The sequence below is a fragment of the Papio anubis genome, chromosome 16 (genome assembly GCF_008728515.1).
Source record: "Papio anubis isolate 15944 chromosome 16, Panubis1.0, whole genome shotgun sequence".
Taxonomy (NCBI): domain Eukaryota; kingdom Metazoa; phylum Chordata; class Mammalia; order Primates; family Cercopithecidae; genus Papio; species Papio anubis.
This window is the reverse complement of record NC_044991.1, coordinates 15,034,590-15,054,664: the sequence shown is the minus strand read 5'-3', so window position 1 is coordinate 15,054,664 and position 20,075 is coordinate 15,034,590. Positions and strand designations below refer to the sequence as shown.

The window sequence follows — 20,075 nt, the reverse complement described above, 5'->3', positions numbered from 1 at the left end:
AAGCGTGCACCACCGTGCCCTGCACACATCGTGACTTTAATGTTAGCTGTACAGTGCTCCTTTCCCTTCAAGAATCTATAGATTTGTAAGCATTGTCATTTGGAGCCCTGTAAGTTATTAGCAATAAATCCTGTAACTGCTACTCTTAGTGCAGTCCCTAAGGTAAAATGACTCGATTCTGTCTAATTGGGCTGAAAAGGACATAGATGTGTTAGTCTTTAGTTTCTCAAGCTAATCCAGTTGCCATTCTGCTGACAGAGTATTCACATTCAAAATGTCTATAGATATTGCCAGATTCTTATTTCTACCAGTAGTGTGTGGACAGACCTTTTGCAGTACACTGTCATCAAAATTCGAGGTACTCAATCATTTGCATTTTTGCCATCTGAGAGGTGAAACATTTGATGTCATTGCCTGCATTTGTACTTGGCAAAATCAAGGATGCCAGGAAGGGGATGTAGCTTGCCTATCTCTCTTGGTTTCCTGAGGAGGTTGCCTGAAGTATGGTGCTCTCGGCAGCCCCCATGGAGTGAGGAATGCATTATTTCAGAGGCGATAAGAGCAAGCCAGAACTTGTGGCTTTTACAGTATTTTAGTTTGGGGTCAAGGGTTGATTGGCATTCAAGATTCATTCTTGGGCTGGGAGTGGTGGCTCACACCTGTCATCCCAGCACTTTGGGAGGCTGAGGGGGGTGGATCTCTTGAGCTCAAGAGTTCACGACCAGCCTGACCAACATGGTGAAACCCCATCTCTACCAAAAATATAAAAATATTAGTCAAGTGTGGTGGTGTGGCTAAAGCAGGAGAATCACCTGAACCCGGGAGGCGGAGGGTGCAGTGAGACAAGATCACATTACTGCACTCCAGCCTGAGTGACAGAGCAAGACTCTGTCTCAAAAAAAAAAGATTCATTCCTGTGACATGTAAGGGAATGCTTCTATATCACAGGTACATCCCACCACATTCCACTACTTACTGTACCATCGCACCCACTTAAGGTTTCAGTGCAGCAAGCCTGGCCGTGCCCTACCATACCTCACACCTTTTCAGATCTGTGGTCCATTTTCTTTCTGTCTGCCTATACTTTTTTCTTAATTTGTAGACACTCTTGCATATTAACCCGTGGTCTGTCACATGTACTGCAAATATATTCTTCAGTCAGTCATTTGCCATTTAACTTCCCTTGTCATTTATTTTTTACATTATAAAAATGTCTTACATTTTCTCCTGGTATTTTATACTTTTATGTTTTATGTTATCAAATAAGGAAGGGTGCTATTTGTTACATAGTATCATGTTATGTTTGTATAGATATGTTATTAATGTAAGTGTTCCAGAAATTGTATGAAATTTCTAGAAATCTGATATGTCCTGGGATAATGTTATCAGCTATAATTCCAGTTGTTATCTTAAAATGTCATATACCACATGAATAACTAAATTTTCTTATGAAAATTCAAATGAACTCTCATGAGATCATTAACCATGGCCATTTTAATTTTTTTTTGTCACCCAGCAGGCGGTTATCATTTACTCTGATGCTTTCCTGAAAGCACTTGCAAATCGCTATGACACGAAATTTCAAGAGATTCATAAAAATAGACTCAAGCGTAGGTGTCTGATAACTTTTAATTCTCACTGTTGAACCCATTAAACCGGAGTTGTTCTTAGCCTTACAGCCTTGCGAATGGGAGCTGGATGACTTGATAGAGACTTCAGAGAAATAGTTACAACAGGTTATACCTGGACAACCTCGGTGCCTGAGGCTGTGTTGGCCACACAGAAAGTTCACCAGAAACCTGATGATATCACCAGAGACATCCAAGCTGCAAACCAGGAAAACTCATTGGATTGAAACTGCCGCACCAGAAGAAGAAAAAACAAATGCTATTTCTATGTGAATACGACAGGAATAGATGCCCAAATCTTGGATCTTTAGAGATATAAGAGGCCAGGTCCAGGTTCTCCAGCAGATGTGGAAAACATCATCAACTGATCTAGTTAAATCAAGAGATTAAATCTTGGCTCTTGGGGACCCTAGTTTCGGGGTACTTTCCAAACTCTTGGCATTATCCTCTCATTAGTCCTACTGATAACATTTCCTATCTGTTGCTTCTCTCAGGAGTCTTCAGTGCTTGTCAGCAGCCACTGACTCATCACGTGATCTCAGGAGGATGGAGCAACAAAAACTGCTTCAATTGGAATTGTCAAAAAAAGAAAAAACCTACTGAAACTCGGCTTCATGATCTTCAGACAGCATGGAGACCAAGTCATGTGGAAACTGAGTGTAGCGCTAAGCAGTGGGTCACACTCTGAGTCCGACTGAGAGAATGACCCAAATTGGGCAATTGTTAAAAAGAAACAAGAAAATAGATGGCCAGGTGTGGTGGCTCAGGCCTGTAATCCCAGCACTTCTGGAGGCCGAGGCGGGTGGATCACTTGGCCAACATGGTGAAACCCCTTCTCTACAAAAAGTACAAAAGAATTAGCCTTGTGTGGTGGTGTGAGCCTGTAATCCCACATACTCAGGAGGCTGAGGCATGAGAATCACTGGAACCCTGGAGGCAGAGGTTGCAGTGAGCTGAGATCGCGCCATTGCACTCCAGCCTGGAGTATGATACCCTGTCGAAAGAAAGAAGAAAGAAAGGAAGAGAGAAAGAGAGAAAGAAAGAAAGAAGGAAGGAAGGAAGGAAGGAAGGAAGGAAGGAAGGAAGGAAGGAAGGAAGGAAGGAAGGAAGAAAGAAGGAAGGAAGGAAGGGAGGGAAAGAGGCCCTGAACCGACTAGCTATGGCCATGTAACTGAAACTAAATTGATCCTGATTTCCCCTCAAATGCTGGCTCTACCCACAAATAAAAATTAAGCTTTTCTTCCTTGCCAACCTGGAAACATGAAGCTGATACAAATAAGCTTGTGCAGCTCTGTTTGCAAGACAGAGGTGAAGGTGCCTCCTCATTCTTGCTTTGTAAGCTGCGCTGTAACTGCTGGGCTGCTTCTTACCATGTTCACAAATTATTCTTTTGCATGCACAATCACCTTAAAAATTCTTAAATTTGATCTGATTTTATTTTTAACAAAGTATGATTTTGCTGTTGGTTTCTGAGAGTTGGCTTTGATGTGATAATTATTGCTCATATTTCTAGCTTAATGGAAGTTTTTATTTGGATTTTGTTAAATGACTTTGAGTATTTGTTCTGTAGAGGTTTATGGCTAGAAGGGGAAGTGAGGAGTGGAAGGGAACTCGGGAGGAGAAGGGGAGGGAAGAGGGGCTTACTTGTCTAGTGGTGTCTCACAGGGTCTCGGGTCAGAGAGCTCCCAAGGGTGGCAGCAGCTTGAGGGCCTTAGAATTTTGAGGCTCCAGCTCATCCATAGATAACACTTGTCCTGTGAGGTTTCACAGGGCATGCAAAGCAGGCAAGCTCTAAATGGCTAACAGTTTAATTGTTGGGACTATTTTTTACAATAACTGGATGTGTACAAATTTGAATTTGGTAGCAGTGGGCTTTTGAGCTAACAGATGTGAATCTGTAGTGAAGAAATAAACAACCCCATGGGTCCATAGGCCCAGGCCATTGTTGGCTCATTTTTAGAACAGCAGCTTAGAGACAGCCCATGTCCGAGGATTCTAATAAATTAAGGAGGTAAAGACTCCCTCTTACTACACAGTGCACTGCATTACAGACAGAGGGGTCAAGTGTTTGAGGTGGGAGGAAGTGAAGGTGGAGCCACGTGGCCTACAGCAACAATGAAGAGTTGATGGAGGGTGTGGTGGCACTCCTCTGTAGTTCCAGCTACTGGGGAGACTGAGGCAGGAGGAGCGTTTGAGCCCAGGAATTCGAGCCTGCAGTGAGCCATGATCTCATCGGTACATTCCAGCCTGGGTAACAGAGTGAGACTCCATCTTTTAAAAATAAAAACGAGCTGATAACACACGAGCAAGCAGTGTCTGAATGCTCAAGGTAGTACAAGTTCCCATGGTGAGATTTGCTTCGGTGAAACCCCAGTGAACACTTCTTGCAGTCTTGGGAGTAATATCATCCTCTCCCATCATGGATATTAAGAACAATATTACAAAGGAGGTGCACACCCCCTGCAGTATTGAGAGTAAGATTATGCTCTCCCCTTCGGGATATTAGGAACAATATCGCAGGTGGTGTGTACAATCCCTGCGATATTGGGAGTAATATCATCCTCTCCCCCTGAATGTAAGAAACAATATCACAGGAGGATGTACACCCCCTGCGATATTGGGAGTCATACCATTTTCTCCCCCTCTGGATATTCGGAACAATATCACAGTGGGTGTGTACACCCCCTGCGATATTGCCACCAGTATCATCGTCTCCCTCCCAGGATATAAGGAACAATATCACAAGGGGGTGTATACCCCCTGCGATATTGGGGGTAATATCTTCCTCTCCCCCACTGGCTATGAGGAACAATGTCACAGAAGGGGTGTACACCCCCTGCTCTATTGGGAGTGATATCATCCTCTCTGTCCCTGGATATTAGGAACAATATCACTAGGGAGTGTACACCTCCTGCGAAAGAGGATGATATTGAGACTAATATCATCCTCTCACCCCCTGGATATTAGGAAACATATCACGGGGGAGGTCTATGCCCCCTGCGATATTGGAAGTCACATCATCCTCTCCCACCCAGGATATAAGGAACCAGACGACCGAAGGGATGTACACCCACTGTGATAGTTTCAAGAATGTCATCCTCTACCCCCTGGCTACTAGGAATAAGAACATACAGGGGTGTACACTTTCAGCGATATTGGGAGTCACATCATCCTCTCCCCCCGGATATCAGGAACAAGTCTATTAATTATTAATATTAATAAATATAAAAATTAATAGTAATAATCGATATTAATAATCACAATGAAGATAGTAAAAATTAATACTGGTTAAAAATGTTAATGATTAGTATTAATAGTAATATCACTATTAATAATAAAATAATGATATCAGCAATTATTGTTACTTAAATCAATACTAAGTGATGTTAGTAATAAAATAATAATTAATATTAAGAACTAATATTGTTAAATAACATTAATATTATTAATCATAATCATAGCTTTAAAATATTATCAATAATTAATGATGTCATACTATTAATTAATATTATCATTGATAATTATTAAAATCGATCATTGATGTTTAATAATTAATAATGTCATTACACCTACCTGTGACGTTGTTCCTAATATCCAGGGATGGAGAGCATGATTTTAGTTTTAATATCGCCGTCGGTGTACACTCACCCTGTGACATTGATCCTAATATCCAGGGGGTAGAGTATGACATGACTAACAACATAGCAATGAATGGGCAGCCACCTGGTGATATCACTCCTAATATTCCCGGAAGAAGCCTATTCTATGACTCCCAATATCGCAGGGAGTGTGCAGCTCTTCTGTGATATTGTTCCTAGTATCCGGAGGGGGAGACGATGATAATAATTCGCAGGCTGTGTTCACCGGCCCTGTGATATTGTTATTAATATCCTGGAAGGGAGAGGGTGATATTACACTCCGTACAGCAGGAAGCGTACACACAGCCTGGGATATTGTTCCTCATATCCATGGAGGGCACAGGCTGATATTACTCCCAATATGGCAGAGGGTGTACATCCATCCTGTGATATTCTTCTTAATATTCCAAGGCCAAGAGTTTGATATTACTCCCAGTATCACAGACGGTGTACATCCCCATGTGATACTCTTCCTGATATTCGGAAGGGGAGAAGATGGTATTAATCCCCCTATTGCAGGAGGTGAACACCCACTCTGTGATATCTTTCCTCATATGCAGGGGAAGAGAGGATAATATTATTCCCAATATTGCAGAAGATGTACACGCCCCCGCGCAATATTGTCCTTAATATTCCAAGGCAGAGAAGACGATGTTACTCCCAATATCGCAGAAAGTGTACACCCCCCAGTGATGTTGTTCCCATGATCCGGGAGGGAAGAGGATGATACTACTTTCGAAATGGCAGGGGGTGTATACACCACCAGTGATACTGTTCCTAATTTCCACGTGGGAGAGGATGATATTACTCCCAATATCGCAGAGGTTATAAACACTCCTTTGATATTGTTCCTAATATCCGGGGGGGGAGAGGATGATGATATTCCTTCCTATATTGCAGAGGGTGTACACCCGTCTTGGATACTGTTCGTAATGTCTAGAGGGGGAGATGATATTACTCACAAAATCGTAAACACGTTGTGTGTCCACCGTGGATCCTAATATCCAGGGAGGGATAGTACTCCCCAAGTCGCGGGGGGTGTCCACCCCGCCTGTCACATTGTTTCTTATACCCAGGGAGGAGAGGATGATGTCGCTACTAATATCGAAGAAGTGTACATGCCCCCTGTGATATGGTTCCTAATATCCACGTTGGGAGAGGATGATATTACTCTCAATATCACAGGGGTTGTCCATCCCGCCTGTGATATTTTTCCTACTATCCAGAATAAGAGAGAATGATATTACTCCCAATAGTGCAGGGGGTGTACCCCCCGCCATGTGATATTGTTCTCAAGGGGTAAAGGAAGAGAAGATAATATTATTCCTTGTACTGCAGGGGGTGTACTCCCACGATGTGGGGAGTCATAGCCACCCCATCTCCCCTCCTGGCTATTACGGTCCATGGTGGACTCACAGCCTGTTTATAGTGTTGTGAGTAATATCATCTCCCCATCTGGAAATTATGAACCCTCTGAGGGTGTACACCCGTCCTTATTGGGAGTCATATCATCCTCTTCCTCCCTGAATATTAAGAGCAGTATCCCAAGAGTGTTTCTACTCCCTACGATATGGGGTGTCATATCCTCCTCTCCCACGTCAAAATTAGAAACTAGATCACTGGGGGCGTGTACACCTTCTGTGATCTTTAAAGTAATATCATCCTCTTCCCTCCAGGATCATGGGAACAATATCCCTGGGGGGTGTACACTTTCTGCCATATATGTAGTCGTATAATCTCCTCCGCCTTGGAATAGTATGAAGGACCATCTCACACGAGGGTGTACAACCCTTGCTGCGATACTGGGAATAGGATTATCCTCTTCCCCCTCTGCATATTTGGAAAAAGATCAGAGTGGGTGTACACCTCCTGCGATATGGGGATTAATATCCTCTTCTTCCTTTCAGGATATGAGAAAGAATATCACATGGGGGTTTATACTTTCTTCGATATCTGGAGTCATGTTATCCTCTCCTGTTTTGAATGGCAAGAACAATATCTCAGGGGGGGATGTACACCCCCTGCCATATTGGGAATGATATTATGCTCTCCACACCTTGATATTAGGAACAAAATCTGAGAGTGGGTGTACAGCTCCTACTCTATGGAAAGTAATACTGTCCTCTCCTTTCCTGGATTTTAGGAACAGTACCACAGGGTGGGTGTACACAGCCTGCGATTTTGAAAGTAGTATCATCCTCTCCCCCTCCGGATATTAGCAACAATATCGCAGAAGGGTTGTTCACTCTCTGCGATATTGGGAGTAACACAGTCGCCTGTGATATACTTCCTAACATTGAGGTGGGGAGAGGATGATATTACTGCCCATAGCGCACGAGTTGTAAAACCCCTTCGATATTTTGCCTACAATCCTGAGGGCAGAGGATGATATTACTCCCAATATCGAAGAAGGTGTACACCCCCCTGTGATACTATGCCCAATATCCACATTGGGAGACGATGACATCACGCCCAATATCGCAGGGGATGTACACCCACCCTGGGATATTGTTCCTTCTATCGAGAGGGGGAGAAGATGCTATGACTCCCAATAACGCAAGGGCTGTGGCTGTACACCCCTCCTGTGATACTGTTCTTAATATCCTAGGGAAGAGAGGATGATACTACACCCAATAGGGGATGTACACCCACCCAGTGATATTGTTCTTTTTTTTTTTTTTTTTTTTTTTGAGACTTAGTCTCACGCTGTCGCCCAGGCTGGAGTGCAGTGGCGCGATCTCGGCTCACTGCAAGCTCCGTCTCCCGGGTTCACGCCATTCTCCTGCCTCAGCCTCCTGAGTAGCTGGGACTACAGGCGCCCGCCACCGCGCCCAGCTAATTTTTTGTATTTTTAGTAGAGACGGGGTTTCACCGTAGTCTCGATCTCCTGACCTTGTGATCCGCCCGCCTCGGCCTCCCAAAGTGCTGGGATTACAGGCGTGAGCCACCGCGCCCGGCTGATATTGTTCTTAATGTACTCCACCTCCCACCACGAGGGATATCGTTCCTAATATCCAGGGGAAGAGAGGATAACATTATGCCCAATACCGCAGGGGAGTGTACACACCCTTTGTGATGTTGTTCCTAGTATCCGAAGGTAGAGATGATGATATTACTGGCCATATCGCAGGGGGTGTACACCCTTCTGTGATATTAGTTTTGACATTCAGTGGGGGAGAGGATAACATTAATCCCAATATCGCAGAAGTTGTACAGACCCCTGTGATACAGTTCCTACTGTACAGGGACAAGGGAAGAATATTACTCTCAATATCGCAGGGGATGTAACCACCCTGCCTCACGTATATTGTTCCTAATACGCAGCGGGGTGAAGGCTGACAGTACTCCCAATATCCCAGAAGGTGCACACACACCTGTGATACAGTTCCTAATATCCAGGGGGAAAGAGGCTGATTTTACTTGCGATATCACAGTGGGTGTACACGGCCCCCAACCCCGGGGTATCGTTCCTAATATCTAGGCGAGAAGATGACATTGCTGACAATATCGAAGGGGGTGGACACCTCTTCTGTGATATGGTTCCTGATATCCAGGGGGTGAGTGGATGATACTACTCCCAATAAAGTAGGAACCGTATAGCCACCCTGGGATTTTGTCCTTAATAACCACAGGGGAGAGGTGATATTACTACCCATATTGCAAGGGGTGTACACCTCTTCTGTGATATTGTTTCTGATATCCAGGAAAGGATAAGATGGTATTACTACCAATATTGAAGAGATATACAGTCCCCATGGGATATTGTTCTAAAGATACAGGTTGAAAGAGGATGAGATTCCATCCAATATAACAAGGGGTGTACACCCCGCCTGTGATATGAATCGTAAAACCTAGAGGAAGAGAGAATGACATTGCTTCCAAAAATACATGGGGCGTACACCCACCCTGTGATACTGTTCCCATCATCTAAAGGAAGAGATGATGATACTACTGCCACTACCGGAGAAGGTACACACCTCCCTGTGATATTGTTCCTCATAACTTGTGGGGGAGAGCATGATATTACTTCTAATATGACAGCGGCTTGACACCCAGTCTGTGATATTGCTCCTAGTTTCCAGTAGGTAAAGTATGATGTTCCTGCCAAGAGAGTAGTGGGTGTACAGCCGCCCTGTGATATGTCTCCGAATATTCAGGGAAACACAGGACCACATTACCCCAAATCTCCCAAAAAGTGTACACCCATTGTGTGATACGCTTCCTAATATCCGGAGGTGCAGAGGATGGTGTTCGTTCTCCTATTGCAGGCTGTGTACACACAACCTGTGAAATTGTTCCTAATATCCTGAACAAAAGAGACTGCTAATAATGGATACACATTGCAGGGGGGAGTAATTATTTCGATCCACATCGTAATGGGGAGTAATAGCAACCCCCTCTCTCCCCCTTGCTGTTAGGATCCACATCGCAGGGGGGTGAGGCACCCCCCACGATATGGGGAGTAATAGGATCCTCCTCTCTCCCCCTGGCCTTATATAAGGAGGCTGGCCTTATATAAGTGTCCCCCAATGCCATCGCAGGCTTTAATGTATTCACTTAAAGTTTTTTCCTCATTGCCGGGCGCGGTGGCTCACGCCTGTAATCCCAGCACTTTGGGAGGCCGAGGCGGGCGGATCACAAGGTCAGGAGATCGAGACCACAGTGAAACCCCGTCTCTACTAAAAATACAAAAAATTAGCCGGGCGCGGTGGTGGGCGCCTGTAGTCCCAGCTACTCAGGAGGCTGAGGCAGGAGAATGGCGTGAACCTGGGAGGCGGAGCTTGCAGTGAGCCGAGATCGCGCCACTGCACTCCAGCCTGGGCGACAGCGTGAGACGCCGTCTCAAGAAAAAAAAAAAAAAAAAAAAAAAAAAAAGTTTTTTCCTCATTTAGATCTGCCTTTCCCTTAACAGATCTAATTGCTGCCCGACATTCTGTATTAGCATTTTCATGAGCAAGCAGCTGAACGATCACTTTCTTGGCATGAGAATCGGAAATAGCCTTTTGAGCCGCATCCTGCAAACAGGCGATAGAATCTGGATAAGGCTCCCCTGGACACTGTTGAACTGTGTGAAAAGAAGAATAAGCAGTAGCAGGGTCGTGAATTTTTTCCCAGGGTCTTGGGCATATAGTTCTGAGCTGATCAACAGCCTCATCACCCATTACCATCTGTTAATTTAGAGTACCCCATGCCTGTCCGATTCCAAGCAGTTGATCAGATGTGATATTAACGGGATGTTGGGCTTGAGCATTTCTGCGTGCCTGATTTGTTGCTTCATCCGTCCACCAGGTTTTAAATTGGAGAAATTCAGAGGGGGACAGGGTGGATCGGGCTAGTGCCAATCCGTAGGTATTCAACGTCTGTTATAAGCCACACATTGTAACAAGGAATGAACGTAAGGAGAATTTGGCCCATATTGTCCAATTGCTTGCTTTAAGTCTTTTAATATTTTAAAAGGAAATGGCTCCCAGCATGCTTGAGCAAGTTCTCTGAGCTCCTTAGCTGGCAAAATAATTACCAGAAACTGCCAAGCATTCAAATCCCCCATTTCTTGTGCCTGGCGAATGGATGCCTGGATTGTCCCCGTGCCATCATTTGTATTTGGACCGGCTCGTAGCATTCCTCTACCATAATTAACAGGTGGGCAGGCCTGGATCATTCCCTCATCCTAATTGGCTGTTGGAGAAGCCAGAAGTTTCCCTTTGCCATAGTTACTGGCGGCGCCTGCAACAATGGGAGCCCCAAGGCGCCTCTCAGGCTCCCCTTCCAAAAATCCCCAAGGCTGACCTGGGGGTGGCCATTCCAGACCTTCCCCTAAAGGCGCGGTAGGTGGCACTGTTTCTTTTATAAATTTTTGGAGATTAGCATACATACCTTCCGGTTTCTCGCCCTTTTTAAAACTAGACTGTCATGGTTCACTTTGCTGATAATTAGACTCCTGATTATTCAACTTCCCTATATCATCCTGAAACTCCTCCTTCTCCTCAGTGTGGAAGGGCTCCAGTGCCGTTTTAATTGCAGACCACACAGACCAAGCAGAGACGGGAATACCGCGGCCCTCTTGTGCTGGTTTTAAGTCTGATCCGACCTTATCCCAATCTTTTACATTCATGGTTCCATATTCCGGGAACCAAGGAGAATACTTGTCCACCAGATGGAACAAAGATGTGAGATTTTGGGTACTCACAATTACCCCTTCGCGGCGCAGTAACTGCTGCACAAAGCTTAAGTAATTAGCGAACTTACTCTCAGCCTGACCCATATTTTCCCCAGGTTTCCCTGGAATTCTCCGAGCGCCCTACTTAGCCTAGAGCTTGAAGTGAAAACCTACTCAGAAGTCCTTTGTCGGTCGTCCTCCGCTTTCCACGCTCTAGTGTTCCTTCACTGGATTATTTGTAGAGATAACGGGGAGCCCCGCGTTGGGCACCAGAGAGCAGCCTGGGCAAACGAGGGAGACCCCTGTTTCTACCAAAAAAAAATATAGCCAGGTGTGGTGTCGCGCGCCTGTAATCCCAGCTACTCCATGAGAAATCAGACAAAACCTGGCACCAGAGACTGATTTTCTTCTAAAATGCTTTCTCCAAAATATTTTTAAAACAAAAGGGGGAAATTGGAAAGGAAAATATTTTGGGACCCCCAAATCACTAAGATAAAGGGAAAAGTCAATCTGGGAACTGCTTAGGGCAAACCTGCCTCCCATTGTATTCAAAGTCATCCCCTGCTCACTGAGAAGAATGCATATCTTATTGCCTCCTTTGGAAAGGCTCATCAGAAACTCGGAAGAATGCAACCTTTCGTCTCTCACCTATCTGTGACCTGGAAGCCCCCTCCTGGCTTCGAGTTGACCCACTTTTGCTTCAGGTTGTACCGGATCAAACCAATGTTCCTCTTACATATGTTGATTGATGTCTTCTGTCTCCCTAAAATGTTTAAAACTGTCAGATACAGTCAGTTTCGCTTCCAGGGTTTGGCATGTTAACGTTCTTGTTTTTTGTTCTGGAACTCAACTTTCTTGTTCTCCATGCCTGCTTGCCCTTGGTTACTGTAAACAACCTTCCAGTCAGTTCTAATCAATAACTCACATCTGTTCCCTTGGTTACCTGCTCTGCACCCATTTCTCCCTTCGAAACCACACTTCCCACCGTTGTAACTCACATCCCCCTTTCCCCTTCCTTATTTGGGAAAATATTCACAAATAGCCAAACGGGTCAGTTTAGATCTTGAGGTCTGGCCCCAGCCCATGCCAGAGGTAGGGATTGCGTTAGGAATAAAAACCTCTGCTTTCCTTTGTTCAGTGTGCTCTTGCGATTGTGATGGATGCGAGCAGCAGGCTTCCGCAGAAGTAAATTGCGTTGCTGAGAAAACTTTCGCTTGAGTGCTGGTTTCACTTTGCGGCACCGAGCATTTATCTCCAGCAAAACCAAGCTGTGCTCTGACCACCTTGGGCAACTGTCATCAGGACATCCTGAGGCTGTGTCATGCACAAGTATCCCCAACCTTGGCAAAATAAACTTGCTAAATACTCGTATCCCCAAATGCTCAGGGAGACTGATTTGAATAATCATAAAACCCCGAGGCTGCACTCCAGCCTGGGCGACAGAGCAAGACTCCGTTTCAGAAAAATAAAATAAAATAAAATAAAATAATAAAATACTCCGGTCTCCCGCACAGCCGACTCTTGCGTGAATTACTCTTTCTCTACTGCTATTTCTCCGTCTTGAGAAATTGGATCTGTCTAGGTAGCGGGCAAGGTGAACCCACTGGGCAGTTACAGAATTGTCATTACATTGCTTACAATTATATATATATATATAAATTATATATATATAAAATTATATATAATATATATAATATATAATTATATATAAAATGCACAAATAGCTATAACCTTGTATACAAGGTTAAATGCGAATGTCCTCCTTGCATGGTCAGATCCCAGCGCAGGAAGGACGCACCCCCTACAAACTGCTAGGCCAAAACGATCATTCTGGCCTCATCCAGCCTCACGTAAGATAGCAATCTCCTGTCACTCAGGGCCTGAGGGGGCGGGGCCTGAAGCCCCGTACAATCAGGCGCGCTGGGGTGGGGACCCTTCAATCAGGCGCGCCGCCGGAAAGGAGAGGGCGGCTTCCGGGCTCTGGCTGGCGGGCGCTTTGTCTCGCTTTCGCCACAGAAGGCTCTTCCTGTTAGTCTCCGCTGCTACTTCTTGACTCTGGGAGGCCCAGGTGGCTCTGCAGCAGCCTCTGCCACCCTGTGACCTGCGGGTATTGGGACATCCCTAGCTGACGCCAGGACACCCGGGAAGCAGAGGAATGGTGAGTGGACTGCGCCTGGCTTCCCGAAGTGGGGAAGAAGGCTAGTTGAAACCTCCTGGAACCAGCCATCGGCTGCGGAACCTGCGGACCGAGTCGCCGGGCGCAGCCGGGCCTCAGTCCTCTTCTGTGCAGAGCCGGGCGGGGCGGGCAGCGGGACCCCTGCGTCCTGTCTGTACCTGTGGGCGCCACTTCCGCCGGCCGGAGCCCTCTCGGGAACCCCGCGCCTCCCCCACCCAGGTAGTGCGGTGACCACCAGAGGGTGATCCGGGAGAGCCCCGACTCGGTGTGCGGGGTTCCAGCGTGGGAGGAGCTGTGGTTCATGGAGCTTCCAGTCCTACCTTTCTCCCCCTGAAATTAACCTGAGGTTTTGTTAAAACGTTAAACGGTGTGTTTGAGCAAACGGCGAATCATAAACCGGGTACCGCAGTCGTGGTTTGTGGTTTGGGGTCCACAGGAGGGGCGTAAATGAGAGGCTTTGATAAGGTTAATGAGGAAGCTAATGAGAGGCTAAATGAGAGGCTTTAATAAGGTTAATGAGGAAGCAAACCATATATATATATAATATATGTTATATATTATACAATACATATATTATATTGTATATAATATATAATATAATATCTTATATTGTATAGTATATATAACATATTATATATAGTGGCCAGATCTCAGCTCACTGCAAGCTCCGCCTCCCGGGTTCACGCCATTCTCCTGCCTCAGCCTCCCAAGTAGCTGGGACTACAGGCGCCCGCCACCTCGCCCGGCTGGTTTTTTGTATTTTTTAGTAGAGACGGGGTTTCACCGTGTTAGCCAGGCTGGTCTCAAACTCCTGACCTGGTGATCCACCCGCCTCGGCCTCCCAAAGTGCTGGGATTACAGGCTTGAGCCACCGCGCCCGGCCTATATATATTTTTTGAGACGGAGTCTTGCCCTGTCGTCAGGCTGGAGTGCAATGGTGCAGTCTCAGCTCACTGCAACCTCTGACTCCCGGGTTCAAGCGATTCTTCTGCCTCAGCCTCCCAAGTAGCTGAGCTTACAGGCGCCCACCACCACGTCCAGCTAATTTTTGTATTTTTGGTAGAGACAGGGTTTTGCCATGTTGGCTAGGTTGATCTCGAACTCCTGACCTTAATTGATCGCCCGTCTCGGCCTCCTAAAGCGCTGGGATTACAGGCGTGAGCCACCTTGGCCAAAATGTTTCTGTTTCCAAACATTTTACATGAGAGGAAAGCAGGGAATAAATCATCTGACACTCTACTGTAAAAAAAAAATCTTTGTGCCTCTCTTCATCTTTCCTAAGTGTACATATTACCAAAATGTCTTTAGGTTGAGGTCCCCCGGTGAAAACTTTACAGGGTGTTGTGTCCTCAGCCACCCTCCTGTCTTTTCCTAGTCCTGGTATTTTAGAACTGGCTGGGGATGACCCAGGATACCCACAGTGGCCATGTCTATTGGAGGGTCTAGTGAGTATCAGCCCCGGGGTCATCTCATCGCCAGGGACAGCCTGAGATAGGGGGTAGAGTCTCTCAGGGGAGCAGCTGGATGCTCTTGGCCTTAGAGGAATCTCCTGGTATAGTTTCATCTAAAATGGTGACCCCTTAGGGTCATTAAAATTTTAGGATATTAAAATTAATGGACAATACAATGTAATGTCATGAAAGTTAGGTCATTAAAACTGTTGCTCCAGCTGGAGTTTTTATTCCTCGGAGACACATTGATGGTCTGCCAATGGGATGCTGATACTGAGAGGAAAAGGCAAAAATGATTTCTGCTCTCTAGATAGTCTCAGACTTGTGAAGAGAGAAAAACTGTCCCAAAGGACAAGGAAAACCCGCCCCAGAGAGGATGTGCAAGAACCTGAATATTAAAATGCACTTAAAGGCACACAGGAGGACAAAGAGCAGTGCCAGTGCCTCCTAGGAGGTCAGTGAGTACTTTACTGAACAGGATGGGTGTCCGGAGGAAGACGAATAGAATGGCCTGCCGTGACACTTAGAAAGGTCTGTGTTGGAGTCAGCACTGCCTCTCCCTGAGTTTGTTACCTTGAAAAGGCTTGTCCGCTTATTGGCCTTTCAGTTTTTCATTGACTGTAAGATACATTTTGTCAGTATAGCTTGAAAGGTAAAAATACTATTTCCAAAGAGGCAAGGTAAAAGGATGTATTTTATTTGCTAGAAATTCGTATTTATTTCTTCCCCAGAGTGAGTGTAGTAAGTTTTAAAGGTCTGTTCTTTTTAAGGGTAATTTCAAATGGAATTGTAGGACTTAGCTTTGTAAATGCTACTGGTGAAATAAAAGTGTGATAGATAAATTGATGATTTACAAAGATTCACCAAAACGTCAGTTCCCCTCTTGTAGCATGGTGAAGAATTTATGACACTGGACACATCTGTATCCTCTTATCTGGATATCTGAGGGTCTTTTTTGTTGTTTTTTGTTTTTTTGGAGACAGTGTCTTGCTCTGTAGCCCGGCTGGAGTGCAGTGGCGCCATCTTTGCTTACTGCAACCTCTGCCTCCCGGGTTCAAGTGATTCTCCTGTGTCAGCCTCCCGCGTAACTGGGATTATAGGCACCCACCACCACACCCAGCTAATTTTTGTATTTTTAGTAAACACGGGGTTTTAGGCCTGGCAGGGTGGCTCATGCCTGTAATCCCAGCACTTTGGGAGGCCAAGGTGGGCGCATCACGAGGTCAGGAGTTCCAGACCAGCCTGGCCAACATGGTGAAACCCTGTCTCTACTAAAAATACAAAAAAATTAGCTGAGCGTGGTGGCAGGCACCTGTAATCCCAGCTACTCGGGAGGTTGAGGCAAGAGAATTGCTTGAACCCAGGAGGTGGAGGTTGCAGTGAGCCAAGATCTTGCCACTGCACCCCAGCCCAAGCGACAACGCGAGACTCCATCTCAAAAAACAGACAAACAAACAACAAAAAGACGGGGTTTTGCCATGTTGGCCAGGCTGGTCTCAACCTCCTGACCTCAGGTGATCCCCCGCCTCAGCCTCCCAAGGTGCTGGGATTATAGGCGTGAGCCACCACGCCCGGCCCACTCTATTTTCTTTTTATTCCCTAAATTTTAATATGTTTGAGTTTGTCTGTTCCTTTATCACTTTTTTCTTACATAAAAAAAAATTCTGCCTAATCCTTGATTAAAAAAAAACTTCCTGTGACTTCTGAAAGTGTTCTGGTTTTATCTTTCATATTTGATATATAATAAGTTGACTATTGTTCATAGAGTAGAGAAGGATGCAATGCATTTTCCCAAGTAGATGCCAGCCTGGTTTGCCTCATATTTTAAAGTGCATGTGATTTCTTTTTCTATTCTACAGTGCCTACTCTATCATTCCTCAACTTTCCATATAAATGCTGGGTCATTAAGACTTTTTTTTCCCTTGGTCTGCTTGCTCATCTCTGCTAATACTGTGCTGTCCTGAATATTTTCATTTGAAAATCTTAGAAGTATGTTAGACAAGCCATCACTCTTTTTTTAGACGACTAAAAATCATTAGACATTTGTCATTTTTACTACATGTGAAAAAGTAGTTTTTCTTGCCTAAAAAAACCTGATTTGGGAATTTATGTGATTTCATAGGAATAGCATCTGGAAGTGGTGACATTAATGTCATTTTAAAAAACATGTGTCATATTTCCTTTTATTCCTTTCTGCCTTGACATTGTGCAATAGAAATTGAAAAAATTGTTGTATTAGTATTGTTAAATATCAATTATTTGTTTTATTTACTACTCAATTAAATTTAATAAGCCTATTCTCTTTTGGTGTAATCACATGGAATGGGTTCAACTCCCCAGTTAACAAGTGACAGCACATGTACAATATTGTCTACCAGGGAAATTCACTGAACACTTACTTTCAGACTGTGTTTTGGTGTCTAGTTCCCTAAGCACCACTGCAGTGACACAAAATAATAGACCTTCAGCAGAAAAAGTTTTAGCAAATATATTGTGTAAGCCATTTAGAGACAGTGAGTCGTTCTTATTACCTAGGTTGGTGGAATCCCTTTCAAAATGTAAGTTACTAATACAAACAAAGATTGAACTTTGGGACCAGGCATTTTTAAGAACAAGTAGTCTCAGGACTGATAATATTAACTCCCTTATGCACATCAGGTAGGACTTTATTATGACAGATACTAGAAATGTACAAAGTGAAGTTAAAAGGTAACTCCTAGCAGCACATCTTACTCCCTGGATTCTCTAATGAGATGGTTGTTTCTCCTTTGCTGTTGCCTTTTTGAATAGTTCAATTCTAGCATTAGTACTGCTGTGTGGGAGGGAGTATGTGTGAACAGAGTAAGAGTTGTGACAATCAAGTCATAGAATAAATGCATGGAAATTTTAGAATCATGTAAACAGCTTATGAATTGAGTATAGATTCCCAGTGCTGTCCGTCTCACCCATCCTTCTATCCACATATGTGGAATGTTCTAGGACTCCGTGGCTTTTGAGGATGTGGCTGTGAACTTTTCCCAGGAGGAATGGGCTTTGCTAGATTCTTCTCAGAAGAATCTCTGCAGAGAAGTGATGCAGGAAACCTGCAGGAACCTGGCTTCTGTAGGTGAGAATGACAACACATTTCACTTAATTACAGAAGTATTTCCCTATCATCAGTGCTATTTGTGATTTGGAATGTGGCAAGGGAATGATTTGGTGAATAAATCAGGCATGGGCACGGTGTACAATGAACATGAAATCTAGTAATGTTTCTATAGCTTGTAATAATTCATGATAATTTTGTGGGTCTGCAGTTTAGGAAACAAATGGAAAGACCAGAATATTGTAGATCACTTCGAAAAACCTGGGAAAGATATAAGATAATTTGCACTGAGAAGAGGAAATAAAGTCCTCTGAAGGAATCTTAGCATGTCATGAACTTAAAAACAAGCAATCAAAACAAGTAAGGGTCACTTGAAATTTCTTTCTTTTTAGAAAAATTTCACCCAAAATGTAACGTACTTCAGTGTAGCAGTCAGTGTTTGGAAAACAGTTTACTTGAAAATAGTACTACAAGAGTGTATATGAATGTTACTATTTTGGTCATAGCCATGCAAGTGGTAGCTGTGTTTTCAGTAGTAACCCATTTGCTTTCAAATAATTCAGTCATGGAAAAAAAAAAAAAATGCGTTTTCCCTGGTATTGGTAGCAGTGTAAGTCCAAGACCTATTAATAAGTAGAAAGTTATTAAACCAATAATAATGTGCTTGTCATTTTTTAATAGAAATCATGTGGTACAGAGATTGTGTGAAAGCAAAGAAGGTAGTCAGTATGGATAAGTTGTCAGCCAAATTCCAAATCTTGATCTGAATGAGAACATTTCTACTGGATGAAAACAATGTGAATGCAGTATTTGTGGAAAAGTCTTTGTACGTCATTCCCTCCTTAATAGGCCTTAATAGGCACATCCTGGTTCACTCAGGATACAAACCATACGGAGAGAAGCCATATAAATGGGAACAGTGTGAGAAATTCTTCATTTCTGTTCCAGGTGTCAGAAGACACGTGATAATGCACAGTGGAAATCCAGCTTATAAATGTACGCTATGTAGGAAAGCTTTTCATTTTCTCAATTCAGTTGAAAGACATCAGAGAACTCACACAGGAGAAAAACCCTATCAATGTAAACAATGTGGTAAAGCGTTCACTGTTTCCAGTTCTTGTCTAATACATGAACGAACTCACACTGGAGAGAAACCCTACGAATGTAAGGAATGTGGGAAAACATTCAGATTTTCTTGTTCTTTTAAGACGCGTGAAAGGACTCACACTGGAGAAAGACCCTATAAATGTACCAAATGTGATGAAGCCTTCAGCTGTTCCACTTCCCTTCATGACCATGGAAGCGTTCATACTGGAGAGAGACCCTATGAATGTAAACAGTGTGACCAAGTCTTCAGTCGCCTCAGTTCACTTCACCTCCACGAACGAATTCATACTGGAGAAAAACCCTACGAATGTAAGAGATGCGGTAAAGCCTACACTTGTTCCAGTCACCTTACTCGCCATGAAAGAAGTCATGATATAGAGGCTGGGTGTAGTGACTCAGCCTATAATCCCAGCACTTTGGGAGGCCAAGGTGTGTGTGTATTGAGCCCAAGAGTTCATAACCAGCCTGGATTAAAACAAGGTGAAACAACCTGGGCAACATGGTGAAACCCCGTCTCTACAAAAAATAAAATAATGCCGAGTGTGGTGGCTCATGCCAGCTACTCGGGAGGCTGAGGCAGGAGAATGGCGGGAACCCGGGAGGCGGAGCTTGCAGTGAGCCGAGATTGCACCACTGCACTGCAGCCTGGGCGACAGAGCGAGACTCTGTCTGAAAAAAAAAAAAAAAAAAAAAAATAATTAGCTGGGCATGGTGGCACATTTCAGTTGTCTTAGTTCTTTTTCAAGGACATAAAAAGCCACGGGGGGTTGTGGGGAAGCCCTGTGCATGCGGATCACAAGGTCAGGAGATCGAGACCATCCTGGCCAACATGG

The 20,075-nt window shown here is 44.4% G+C and overlaps 1 protein-coding gene and 1 pseudogene across 3 annotated transcripts in view; both read left to right on the top strand.

The window, feature by feature from the left end:
- The window catches only part of LOC101003773 (apolipoprotein L6), a 39,682-nt gene extending 37,261 nt beyond the window's left edge, over positions 1–2,421 (top strand). The window contains exon 5 of one of the 3 annotated variants that reach the window (XM_031656352.1): positions 2,123–2,421. The gene's annotated coding sequence lies outside the window, so the exon portion shown is untranslated. Of the gene's footprint in view, positions 1–1,516; positions 1,653–2,122 lie in introns of those variants that run through there. The other 2 variants (XM_031656353.1, XM_017945287.3) reach the window with 2 other exon arrangements.
- Positions 2,422–13,578: 11,157 nt separating this feature from the next.
- LOC103881328 lies at positions 13,579–19,827 on the top strand (annotated as a pseudogene).
- Positions 19,828–20,075: the final 248 nt, after the last annotated feature.